General features: G+C 41.1%; 1 protein-coding gene across 2 annotated transcripts in view; it reads left to right on the forward strand.

Moving 5' to 3' along the window:
• The first annotated feature begins 1842 nt into the window (after positions 1-1842).
• Positions 1843-13992, forward strand: part of NINL (ninein like) — an 80120-nt gene continuing 67970 nt past the window's right edge. For both annotated transcript variants that reach the window (XM_069954397.1, XM_069954401.1), the window contains exon 1: positions 1843-1997. The gene's annotated coding sequence lies outside the window, so the exon portion shown is untranslated. The remainder of the gene's footprint in view (positions 1998-13992) is intronic.

Genomic DNA, 13992 nt, shown 5'->3' on the forward strand with positions numbered 1-13992 from the left:
CCAGCCTGAAGTGGATCTGCTATGATTTGAAAGGTGAGGGAGACTTCCTGGGTCAGAATACAGTACTGTAGACCCCGCTATGCAGACCATGCCCCTCCTCCACTCCCCCTCATACCCAGTACAGGGAGCTCTCAAACCAAAGCAATGCTCTTAAACAAAGTCACAATTTTGAAAAACTCTGAGCTCTTAAACCAAGGTACCACTGCATCTGCTGACTTCTCAAGACCTCTGAAGGTGTCCTGTGGTATCCAGCTCCAAGATGGGAAGAGGAGATCCTTTAGGCACCTTGCATTTTGAGGTGGGGCCTCCAAGGATTGGACTCTCACAGATGCTCAATTTGATTCTGATCTGAGAGATTTGAAGGCCAAGTCAGCACCTTGAACTTATTTTTGTTTTTCTCAAATAATTTCTGGACAATTTTGCAGTGTGTCAGGGCTTATTAATACCAGCCACCGGTTTGTATTCTTCCCATAGTCCAAAGATACATAAATAAGAGGGTGGCCCCTCATGTAATATAAGCAGATAAAATAGCTGTTCAGATATAAGCAAGTAGATGCACTAATACTAATACTCTACTTCACCACCTGGCATTGCTCCTATAAGCTTTATATCAAGTATGGAAAAAAACTTGCTTCAAAAATGGCCAGGACAGCAGCCGTGTTGAAGATCCTCAGGATTGTGGTTCAGGTAGATCATGGGTTGCACCAAATGGATGTGGGTACTACAACCTTTAGTTCCTATCAGTACTCCACATACCGCTGAAGGTCTTATAACCAGGTCAATTGGCAACACCATGAAGCTCAAAGGTACCTGGCTGATAAGACACTGCTGAGCTAACAAAGCACTTCACTTTGTTATTACTGTAAATTCGCTTATTATTATTATTATTATTATTATTAATAATAATAATAATAATTTCAATTTAAAGTCCTTTTGTAGGACTAATAAAAAGTAAAGATTAACATTACGGAAAATATAATTTTATTATAATATTAAAAATATCCTAAAAATATCCCCAAAAAATACAACTACACAATTTTCCCTTACAAAATATTTTTTTAATAAAACAAAAAAAAATTGCTATAACTGCATCTGTAAGGACCTGAACTATAATTATTATATAATTCCCTCACATAGTGAATGCTATAAAAATAAATTATATCTATATAAATAATATATAAAAATAAATACAGACTTACTGTATTTTGTTAATTTGCTTCCAAAAAAAAGAAAAATAAAGCAATCAAAAAGTCTCGTGTACATAAAGAAGGTACCAATAAAATGTACAACTTGTCCCACAAAAAACAAGCCTTTATAATGATATGTGAACTAAAAAAATGAAAAAAGTAGTGGCACTTGGAAAGTGACAATGAAAAAGAATAAGAAAATTGCTCGGTTATTAAGGGGTTAATCACTAGTCGCATACATTTTATTAGCTGGGTTCTATTAAAAGCAGATGTAGTATTGCGTGCTTTTATGTGGAACTGAATGTGATTTTATGCAATGGCAAATGGTTGCAGCATACTTATCACATGTGATTGAAGTGTTATCTCCTAAGAGGAGTGCTCTCCAAGACATCATATTTAGGCAAATCAGGTTGTAAGGCAGGGACAGGTCAGTTGTCAGTGTTGTACCCTGAGCTAACAGCAGGGGGCAGGCTGGCTGTATGCAGAGCAGCAGGGGATGCAGCAGGAGGAGGAGGAGAAGGTGTCATATAACCCTTGTGTCCAGGCTCCTCTGCTAGGTGGGCTGGGGATGCTGGAGGAGGATGAGAAGGAGGAGGAGGGGAGGAGGAGTGTTCCTGCCTCCTCATTGCCTCCCCCTTCTCCTCTCCAGCGATCATCTGGAACTGTTGCTGCCTCTGGGAGGAGGAGGAGGAGGACAAACTGCAATAGAGCCTCTCAAGTCCCAACATAAAGTCCTATAGCAACTGTGCACCAAGTCTGCGGGATGAGGAGCTGCTCCAGGCTGAGCCCTGCACTATGAGAAGGAGCCAGGTACTGTACATCTCCCCCTGTGCTGTGCCCATCTCCTCTACAAGGCTGCCCTGATGGCAGGATGTAGAGACAGTGCCACCTGCACAATAGTTACTCATCTGATATGGGGGAGGAGGGGGCACTTACTTTTGAACAGGAAACCTTTTAAAGTGCATGTAACTTTTCATCAATGTATATATATATTTTCATTATTAACCCCTTATTTCTTCTGCAGTATAATAACAGTAATTAGACATGTGTGATAGACATAGGAGTAATATTTGGTAAATGGATACATAGGAGTAGAGTGGTAGCCAGCCATGACCTCCACTGTGATGGTTATATGCCATGGGGTCACTGGGGCAAAAGATCTGATCTCAAAGGATAGGAATTATGGTACTTTTACATGGAGCGATAATTCGCCCGATCGCACGATTAACGATTTTGAATGAACGATGTTTTTTTTTTATAACGATCAGTGTTTAGACGCAACGATACATCGTACGGAATAATCTTTTTGCGATCGCTTAAGCCTATCTCACGCATAGGGGAAATAGTTGAAAGACTGTTTACACTGAACGATCTGCGAATTTTTGGCGAACGATCAACGATGATTTAAGAACATGTTGAAAGATCAAAATGAACGATTTGTCGCTTGATCGTTCGCAGCGTTTACAAGGAACGATTATCGCTCAAATGCGATCGTTATCGTGCAAAAACGAAAGATAATCGTTCCGTGTAAAAGGACCATTATGTGACCTGACCCATGCAACAAGATTGTAGTACAGGACATCAGCCCAGAGGCGTGCTATGTGCCAGTGTATGGAGGCTCCAGAAGGCTTTGTTCCAGTTAGGTTTTCCTTGTACTCTCATGGTATATGTTGCTAACCTCAAATGGGGCTGATGTAAACTGCAGCTTACTTCTATTGGGCCCATGGGGTTAAGTGGACCAATGTAGTAGACTATGTTTCTTCCATTTTTCTGAACCTATAAGTTAGTTTTGCAGGACTCCAGATCATATTATAGCAGGTTAACAGTATTGAGCTCGGCAGAATTGTTGTATATGTTCATACTCACTAGTCCATTATGGTCCATTTAATGTACTCTGACGTATGTTTTGACAGGTTAAGACACGCAATGCAATGCTTTTAGGAGAGAATAACACCGTAATGGAATACATATTTTTTTTAATACTTCTCTCTGTGTGCCCCTGTACACACTTGGAGGTACTGTATGGACTGACTGCAGACTATAGGTACAATATGGATCCATAATAAAACTGTACATTGCTGCAGCATATGTACCACTATTTCTGGATGTATTACCACCTGCAGGCAGCAGCTTTCATGTTTTTTTTATTCACCGGTTTTCTCTTAGATTCTTAGAGTGCTCCATTTAGTAGTAAGAAGATGGAGACTTTACTGCGTCTGGAACTGTAAACATAAGCCCCGTTCTTCAGGCGTTTGAGCCATGTGTCATTGTTTCCACTGAGAAAAAGCACTGCCTTCTTGTCTGCAAGGCGGAGGATATGGTGCCTCGGAAATGAATGAGTTAAATGATAAATGCCAAAATGTCTCTCTCTACCCTAACAATAGCATGGTAAAAATAAATAAAAATAAATAAAAGGCTAGATCTACATGTAGGCTTCCTTTGTTGCATATTCTGTTTAGTCTGTTCAGAAGATGCACATATATGGTTAATAGTAGTAGTTTGGCCCTCGAGCCGTATACCCAGAATGTACATAAACGATTGGGAATGAGATGCAGAGCAGTTGTTCATAGCTAACACTCCCATCACTTCTTTTAAGTGCGCCTTAGGGTGTCTTGGCACCACTGTATTTTTTGTACTGGGTGTTGTCTGCATATTAGTTGCCAAAAACGGGTTATGGCACCGTATTATACAGAGCCATAATAAGGTTATTATAGAAGTTCATAGGGCCACGGTGCCCTTCAATGTGGCTGTCTTTTCAGCATTCATACTTACCTGCATACAGGTGGAGCCTATAGAGCAGTGCACACAGGCCAGACTGCCCCGTACACTGCTATACTAGCTCTATATAATTCTGTTTTTTTGTGGATGTGCTTGCGGTTTAGAATGCAGCATCAACCGACATAAACAGCCCACCGCACTTTGCATTAACCCTTTGAGGACCAGGCCCAAAATGACCCAGTGGATCGCGCAAATTTTGATCTTAGTGTTTTCGTTTTTCCCTCCTCCCCTTCTAAGAGCTCTAGCACTCTCAGTTTTCTATCTACAGGCCATGTAAGTGCTTGTTTTTTACAGGAATAGTTGTACTTTGTAATGGCGTCATTCATTTTACCATAACATGTACGATGGAATTCCAAATATATTATTTATGAAGATATAAATTGGTGAAATCGCAAAAAAGAATGCAATATGGTAACGTTTGGGGGGTTCCTGTGTCTACGTAATGCACTATATGGTAAAAGCGACATGATACCATTACTCTATAGGTCAGTACGAACACAACCATATGCAGGTTTACGCAGATTCTCTAATGTTATATATTTTTTTTAAATGAAATCCTTTTTTTTGGCAATTAATTATAAATAAAATGGGACTATTGTGACGCTTATAACGGTTTTATTTTTTCACCTACGGGGCTGTATGGGGTGTAATTTTTTCCGCCATGATCTCTAGTTTTTATTAATACCATATTTGTGAAGATCGGACGTTTTGATCACTTTTTATTAATTTTTTTATATATATAATGTAACATAAAATCGGTAATCCGCGCACTTTTTTCCCTCTTTTCGTGTACGCCGTTTACCGTTCGCAATGACGCTTGTTATATTTTAATAGATCGGACAATTACGCACGCTACGGTATATTATATGTTTATCTATTTATTTATTTTTATATGTTTTATTTATATAATGGGAAAGGGGGGTGATTTCAACTTTTATTGGGGGAGGGGTTTTGGGGTAGTGTGTTAGTGTTTTTAACTTTTTTTTTTTTTACACATTTGAAGTCCCTTTGGGGGGACTACTACTGTCACTTACACTTAAACGCGATCGCGATCGCGGCGTTTAAGGAGTTAATGACACGCGGCAGCGCGATCGCTGCAGCGTGTCATTGCCGGTGAGGTCCCGGCTGCTGATTGCAGCCGGCCCCCACCTGCTATGAAGCGCGCTCCGCTCCGGAGCGCGCTTCATAGCGGGAGAAACACCCAGGGCGTACAGTTACGCCCTAGGTCGTCTGGGGACAGACTTCCATGGCGTAACTATACGCCCTGGGTCGTCTAAGGGTTAAACAATCCAATTGTAGTCACACTAGTAGCCTAAGGCCACGTGACATGTACCTATGACATACTGACAAGATATCAATAGTCGCACAAGTTGTTTTAGAGATTTCTTAGCTTAAAGCCCTATTACACTGAACGATTATCAGCCGTATTTGGCCAATATCGTCCGTCATGGGCGATAATCTTTCTGTGTAATAGAAGGCAACAATCAGCCAACATGAACGATGTCGGCTGATCATTGCAGTCGTTTGTCTTTCAACATTTTTGAACGACAAATGACTCATACAGCAACAATCTGCTCCCGTCACTACATGGAATAGGAGCGGTGGCAGCAGACCGCTGCTATATGTTATGGGCTGCCCAGACCATCAAGTGATCACCCGGACAGCCACCCCCACCGCAGCTCCCCGCGGCGTCCCAGCTTGTAAAAGCGGCGGCAGCAAGCGGGGAACAAGAAACAAATGAGCGCCGACAGCGCTCGTTTCCTCCTGACAGTCTCCCCTTGTAGGAGGGGCTTTACTGTTTCTCATTTGATAAGATGTCTGACATGTAATAGAGTGATGGAGCATTTTGCTGGCTTTACAGTGTCTGTATGGTTTGATCCCTCTTGTGGAGCATTCTTGTTTAAAGGGGTTCTTCGGAGAAAAAATAGTTTTTAAATCAACTGATGTCAGAAAGTTATACGGATTAAAAAAAAAATCTCAAGTCTTCCAGTACTTATCAGCTCCTGTTTGTCCTGCAGGAAGTGGTGTATTCTATCCAGTCTGAAAAAGTGCTCTCTGCTGCCACCTCTGCCCATGACATGAACTTACCAGAAAAGGAACAAATCCCCATAGAAAACTTCTCCTGCTTTGGACAGTTCCTGTCACGGACAGAGGTGGCAGCAGAGAGCACTGTCTCAGACTGGAAAGAGTACACTACTTCCTGCAGGGCATACATAAGCTGATAAGTACCAGAAGGCCTGAGATTTTTTTAATAGAAGTAATTTACAAATCTCTATAACTTTCTGACACCAGTTGATTTAAGAAAAAAAAATTCTGGAGCGCTCCTTTAATGTAGAAATTGAGGCTGATAACTGTGACGGCCATGAGCAGGTATTCATATACGATGCCACCAACTGTATAATGTGTATGGCCGGACTTTCCATGTCCTACATCTCATGAGGACTGAGTGTACCAATGTGTTACATGCATATTCTTCTTCCTCCCAGGCAGGACCTTTGCTTTGTATTCCCGTTGATTTGGCCTACAGATCATCAGTCACCTATTGGGACATGTGTTCATGAATGTTCTTTTTTACTATTTATCTCAGTGTTATAAATTCTGTAAGGGTACTATTACACGGAACGATAATCGGCCCGATTCGGCTGATTATCGCTCCATGTAATAAATACAATGATCAGCCGATGACAACGATCATCGGCTGATCATTGATATAGGTTTGGATCTATTTTCGTCGACTGACGATATACATTACCTATCCACGTACCAGGGCTGCTGCTGCCGTCTTCTTCTCCCCGGGTCCCGCGCGCTCTAGCTTCAGAGTGGCCTGTCAGCTGACAGGCTGCCCGACGAATCACAGGCCGCGGCGGTCCCAGCCTGTGATTGGCTGAGCAACCACTCTGAAGCTAGAGCGCGCGGGACCCGGGGAGAAGAAGACGGCAGCAGCAGCCCTGGTACGTGGATAGGTAATGTATATGGTTAAGCAAGGGCTGCAAGGACATCGGTAACGATGTCCCTGCAGCCCTTGTTTAGCGATTATTGGGCCGTGTAATAGGCCCAGTAAACGAGCGACGATCTAGCTCGTTTACAGGTATTATCGGGCCCCCATCGGCCCGTGTAATACCACCCTATGAGTCATAATCTATTCTGTTGTTTATTTGTTATGTCACTGCAGTTTTGGCAAAAGTAAAGGGGAGATTTAAGAGCCCAGACAGTCTGGAGTGGATATCCTTTGTAATCCAATGCCATCTGGTCACCTGCCGTGACTCTGTATTACATCAACCAGCTGCTTATTAAAAGTGTAAGCAGCTAAGCTACTGTATGTGTCACTAAAAATTCTTAGTGAAGGATGTTGACTGTATTTTCCAGAACCTTTATACTGATTGCCTATCCTTATGCTGCGTTTACACAGAACGATTATCGTTCGAATTTTCGCATAAACGATCTCATTTGAGCGATAAATACCGTGTAAACACAGCAAACGATCAAACGACAAGCGAGAAATCGTTCATTTTGATCTTTCAACATGTTCTTAAATCGCCGTTCGTCATTCGCTGAAAATTCGCAGATCGTTCCGTGTAAACAGTCTTTCACCAATTTACCCTATGTAAAAGATGGGCTTAAGCGATCTTAAAAACGTTCGCAATAACGATTTTCCTTACGAATGTTCAAACGATTTTTCGAACGATTTATTCGTGTAAACGCTGATCGTTATAAAAAAAACTAATCGTTGCTTCAAAATCGTTAAACGAACGATTGGGCGAATTATCGCTCCGTGTAAACGTAGCATTAGAATTAGATGGGCCGACAGGTGCCTAATACAGTATCTTGTTGATTGGTGCTCATTTAATGAGCTTTTTGTGTAAATGGACCCTAATGCTACGTTTACACGGAATGATTATCGGGCGAATTTTCGCGATAAATTGAGCGATAATTGTTCCGTGTAAACGCAGCGAACGATCAAGCGATTAGCTAAAAATCGTTCATTTTGATCTTTGAACATGTTAATAAATCGTCGTTGATCGTTCACAAAAAATTCGCAGATCGTTCCGTGTAAACAGTCGTTCACTGATTTTACCTATGTGCGAGATAGGCTTAAGTGATCGCAAAACAAATTTTCTGTACGATATATCATTCCATCTAAACGCTGATCGTAATAAAAAAAAACAATTGTTACTTCTAAATCGTTAATCGTACGATCGGGCGAATTATCTTTCCGTGTAAGTGTAGCATTACACGGCTCAATCAATAATGTAAATGATTGATGATCTGCTAGATTGGCATTCATTTACTGACCCTACTACACAGCCCTATAATCGTGGAGCAAGGGCTGTATACAGTATATTGTTAGTGTTGTTCGTGCAGCCCTTTCCCTAGTGTAAAATGCCCACTCATCGGCTGATCATATCTTTTGTGCAGATGGTAAAATTCATCCCTATCGGCCGCAGGGGATGTGCGGCTGATAGCAATACATTTAAATGGCTGTACAAACAATACATAGGACCATGTAAAAAGACCCTAAGGCTAGGTTCACACTTACTCCAGGGCTCCATTCTCCTTTGTAAGTTCCAATTATTTTGCAGGATCTGAACGGACAAAAAAATACTGCAAGCTGTATTTTTTTTCTTTTTTTTGTCAACTCAAATCCTGTTGAATGGATTGACACTAGACTGAAACCTGACAGACCCCATTTAGTGGGATCTTTCATGTATCCCTCTTCCGTTAATGTAGCAGAAGTGTGAACCTGGCACCTATACTGTGACTTCCTCTTCTCATTACATTTTACCAGAAAAATATACATAACATAATTCTCCATTCTTCTATTATTTACCATCTGCGAGAGTTAATACTTCACCAGCTTGTTAACTTGCCTGTTGCTGCCAAATAGGAAAGTAACAATATGCTGGCGATTCGTGAGGAAGGTTTCTATGGTTCAGTAGTCTGGCAATGATAAAGTCTGCTCTCTATTGAATTTTAAATGTTATTACCTTTTGCGTAATATGAGTTGCCATGTACCCATGTCATTGTGCCAAGAAGGAGAAATTCAATATTTTGTAGCCACTTCTCTCCGAGTCATGGTATTCAGGCAAGCAAAATACTAGATATTGGTAACTTAAAGGGATGTTCCATCTTTTAAACTTATATCAGGTCATATCAGGTGTTTTATAAGCAGTTCTCTTGTGTCTATATTGCTAGGATTGTCATTTTTACTGATTCAAGCTTCTGGCTGCCAACAGATGGCAATTGCCACTTTTCTGGGGCATGGCAGCAGTAGGAGGTCAGTTGCAATGTGTTAATATTCCTTCTGCTCAAGCCAGAGAATTATGGCTGCCGTAAATGGGGCCTGTTCTGGGAATTTTTATTATTTCTGTAAATTCCCCTAACTACTGCTGCTCATAAGACTAGGCAACAAGGCAACATGATGGAACGGGCAAATGGCCGTAACATGGTGCGACACACCCTCAGTTAATTCCCTATGGGAATAAGTGTGACATGTGACCTTGTATCCATAAAGCCTTCTTGACCTATGCTTAGCATATACAAAAAAACTTCCAATGTATATGTTAAACATACCTATAGGGCTCTTTAAGCCCAATAGAGGCAAAGTTTTCACAAGAAATGTATTTACTACTGTATGTAACCATTCCATACATTAGTATATGATGGATATTGAGGCTCAGAATGTAAGGATGCTAACCAATTCTAGTAGTGGATGCTTATAATGCAGTCCCCTAACATATGGCTTTGAAGTGAAGAAACCACTGTTTTTATGGATCCATCTCCTGACACTGTAAGCAGCTTGTAATAAATCCTCATTATGCATTCATTCAGACATGGCCATTGTTGATGACATTTGCCGTGGCATATGGCTATGGTAAAGAACTAGGGCACTTGAGTTTTCTGCACCTGAACGATTTCGTTCCATAGATTATAAAATAATTCCTCATTTTTGAACACCTATTTTATGCCTCCATCCTTTGTAGGTGACATTACATAGGGCACCATATACCCGTGTTTCCCCGAAAATAAGACAGTGTCTTATATAAATTTTTGCTTTCAAATATGCGCTATCACTTATTTTCAGGGGATGTCTTATTTTTCCTTGAAGAAGAATCAACACTTGTTGAACAAGAATTGAGAACATTTATTATTTACTGTAGAGTAGCTGTCATCACAAACCAGCATAACTAGACATAACCAACCACCTCCGCCCTACCTGCCTCCCACTCCCCTTCCCTTTGCGGCATGGTGGCCGGGGTCTTACTTTTAGGGGATGCTTTATCTTAAAGTATGGCTGTCGTTATAACTTTCTAAATCTAAATCAGTAGATGTGATAGAAAGCAAGTTAGCACTATACATTCATTAATTTTTTGTTGTTATCATGCTGTAAAACAAAGCTGAACTTACCAGAAATCCAGGTCCAGTCTCCTGAAGGCAGATTTTCTGACGTGTGCTGGTGGAAAAAAAAACAGACTAAACACAGGAACACAGACTAAACACAGGCCAGTACAGAGTGTCATGGCCCAATGTGTCCATCAATCACATGACTACCTTCTCTGTGAGCGCTCAGATGACCTGAGAAACACGGGACTTCCTGTTTTCTGACTCTTTGAGAAAAAAAAAAACAGTCAGAAAACAGGAAATGCTGTGTTTTCAATGATAACTAAAAAAAAAATGTAAATTGCAAACTTGCTTTATATCACATCTACAGTTGATTTCCACTATGCCTTATTTTAGAGGATGTCTTATCTTTGGGGAAACAGGGTATTACCACTTGTTAAGTTTTGTTAACTGCGGGCATTGTGTATTTGAGGCGGCCCTGAGACATTTCCTCCATTCCCCATCGCCTTGTACCATTGTGATATAATTAGCTTTAATGTGATGTGACGGAGGTGTAGAGAAGTTGGTCTTGGATGACAGGCTGAAACCAGAAACCCTCCATACAATAGGAAGCCTAGTACTATTCAGTGTTCAGACTATGAAGGCAAAGGGCTTATGTATTAACAGCCGGGAAAGACAATGGCATCGACCTCCAGTCAACATCTTTTTGACTTGAAATTCCATGGCAACCACATGGGATAAAGGGTTATACAATGGGCTGAGTGAATGCAGAGTTTCTGGGGACCTTTTCTTAATTTACAATGACACATGCCTGGATGGTAAAATGTTATTCTCAAAGCCTCTTTCCTGGATTATCACGTGTCTATCTGATCACTATGGATCCTCAAAGGACTTGGACCTGAGCGTGCAACAGTAGTCACCGAAATGTGACTGGAGCTCTATGACCGGGGTCTGACACTTACGGAGTTCTTCTACTAGATATTGTTATCTGTATATTTCTGTACACTATCACGCCTTTATCTAGACCCTGAGGGCAGCGATTATCTCCCCCCCATCTCCTCCCATACTCTTGTCAGGAGATGCACCTGGCTCTCATTGTGAAACACACGCAAGAGCTCAGGAATTACCTTGAGAATGTCTCGCGAAAGCCATGAAGTCATATATTGTTTTGTTTGTGCCACTACGTGGACCTGAGAACAGCATAAATACTGTATAAGGCTGCGTTCACACTACGTATATTTCAGTCAGTATATGTATATTTCAGTCAGTATATTTCAGTCAGTATTGCAACCAAAACCAGAAGTGGATTAAAAACACAGAAAGGATCTGTTCACACAATGTTGAAATTGAGTGGATGGCCGCCATTTAATGGCAAATTTTGCTGTTATTTTAAAACAACGGCTGTTATATTGAAATAATGGCCGTTATTTACTGTTATATGGCGGCCATCCACTCGATTTCAACATTGTGTGAACAGATCCTTTCTGTGTTTTTAATCCACTCCTGGTTTTGGTTGCAATACTAACTGAAATATACTGACTGAAATATACATATACTGACTGAAATATACGTAGTGTGAACGCAGCCTTAAAGGAGTAAAATACGGACTTGTGGATGAGATAATAAAATGCATGGTGCCTATGGGCGACCTGACCTGGTATTACAAAGGGTTATAAACACTGGAGTGGCAGTGCATAATTGTGGTGGTGGCATGAAGTGGGATTAAAGGTATATATAGAGAGAGAGAGAGGGCACAGAAACACACAAAGAAACACAGGGAAAAAATGCAATGTGTAAATACAGCCACACGCTAAAACAAGAGGGGGGGAGCAGAGCCCCATCTGATGGAGTTTGTCTCTCTCTGGGGGATGGCCAGATGAATTACTCGCATGGACTTAATAGCAGCAAAATAGTATATTTTAATTAAGTTCCTTAATTTTAAATGAGGTCTATTGAGAATTTTTTTTTTCATTTTGCATTTTTCAAATTTACAATGTCTGTCTGGGCACATAAAATATTGGATTCACGGGTTATTAAGGTCAGTGCTTATCTGGAAGCTTGGTGAGAGAAGATTGCAGGATGTTGTGTTTTGCAGGGCTGCCTTTTCTCCTCTCTGTGCTTACTCACCCCCTCGATCCCTCCCCTCTCCATAGAGCATAATGGTCACATTTGAGGGGGGAGGTAGGAAAACAGCATTTTGAGTATAGAAAGAGTCTCTTTTGCTTAATAAAACCTATTGCAGAGTTTCTTAAAATCACTTGTACTATTGATATTTATTGATTTCTGAAAAATGACATTTAAATGACAGTTACACTTTAACTCTTGTATCTCTTGGTCAGTACTGACCTTGGCATAAAGGGAGTAAGAACCCTTTTACACAGCATGATCAATCAAGTGACCAGGCCGCACAAATCTCTATTTATCTTCCATAAATTATTTTTTTCTTCTTTTTTAACATATACATGATTTTTTATGGGTGCAACATGTATGCGTTTTCTCCCATTGACAGAGCAGGGGATTCATTGGTACCAAGGGCATGTGGCTGCTGTTGGAGTATGCGGTCTAGAGTTTTATGCTGCATACATTTTGTCTTTCTAATTGTATGTATCCACAAAGAATACAAACCCTGGCTGTGAGATGAGGGATTTCATAAGCCGACCAAAGGAATGTCACTGTTTACCCAAGTCTGTCCTAGGCCTTTGTCTGGCTGTCAGCTTCTTTAGATGATGACTCTAGTGGAGGCGGCGTGTAGGGATGTTGTGTTACTGTAACCGCAGGTATTCCACAGATTGTTCCCAGTCACTGTTTATGTCCCTATCAGCCTTTCATGATATCACAGGCTTGTACATGGATATACATGATGTTACACAACCTATACTATCATTGTGCTATAAAGAAGGAACATATTTGTGGTATCAGCAGGAACAGGGTGGTGGTGATTTTATCAGAGTATTGCTTAGGTTACATTCACACATACAGTCTTCTCAGCTGCTTGTCGTTCATGTTTCTGTCATAATAATAATCACAATGAGAGCCAGGTGCATCTCCTGACAAGAGCAAGGGAGGAGATGGAGGGAGATAATCGCTGCCCTCAGGGCCGAGATTAAGGGCCCTATTACACGGAGCAATAACCGGCCCGATTGAAACGCTCATCGGCTGATCGTTGCTTTAGGCCCAAACCTAAAATCATCGTCCGCCGACCACGCATCGCTTTGTGTTATAGTGATACATGGTCGGCAGCTAACGATTCTGCAAACAGTAGATATTACCTATCCATGCCCCAGGGTTCCTCTTGCTGTCTGCTTCTTCCTGGGTCCCACGTGCTGCAGCTTCAGAATGGCCTGTCTTAGAAGGCCGCTCAGCCAATCACTTGCCATGGCGGAAGCCAAAGCCAAGAATGGATTTAAGAAGAGGAGTAATCTCAGTTTTTCCTTTTTTATGACCTGTTCTCTGGTTAGTCTGTTCCTGGTTTTGGCTTCAAAAAGCTGTCCAATAAATCTGTCAGATAAAGGCTGTGATTTAAATTGCTTTAAAAATGTGATTTAAAATGCTTTAAACAGATCTGTGAAAAACACAGACACGAATGCAAACATAGATGGTTTTTCACGCATCACGGTAGCTAGCAGACTACATTCACGGACCAGGAAAAACACTGAACATGTGAATGCAGTCTTAGGCATTGTTTATA

The sequence above is a fragment of the Dendropsophus ebraccatus genome, chromosome 15, assembly GCF_027789765.1.
Source record: "Dendropsophus ebraccatus isolate aDenEbr1 chromosome 15, aDenEbr1.pat, whole genome shotgun sequence".
NCBI lineage: Eukaryota > Metazoa > Chordata > Amphibia > Anura > Hylidae > Dendropsophus > Dendropsophus ebraccatus.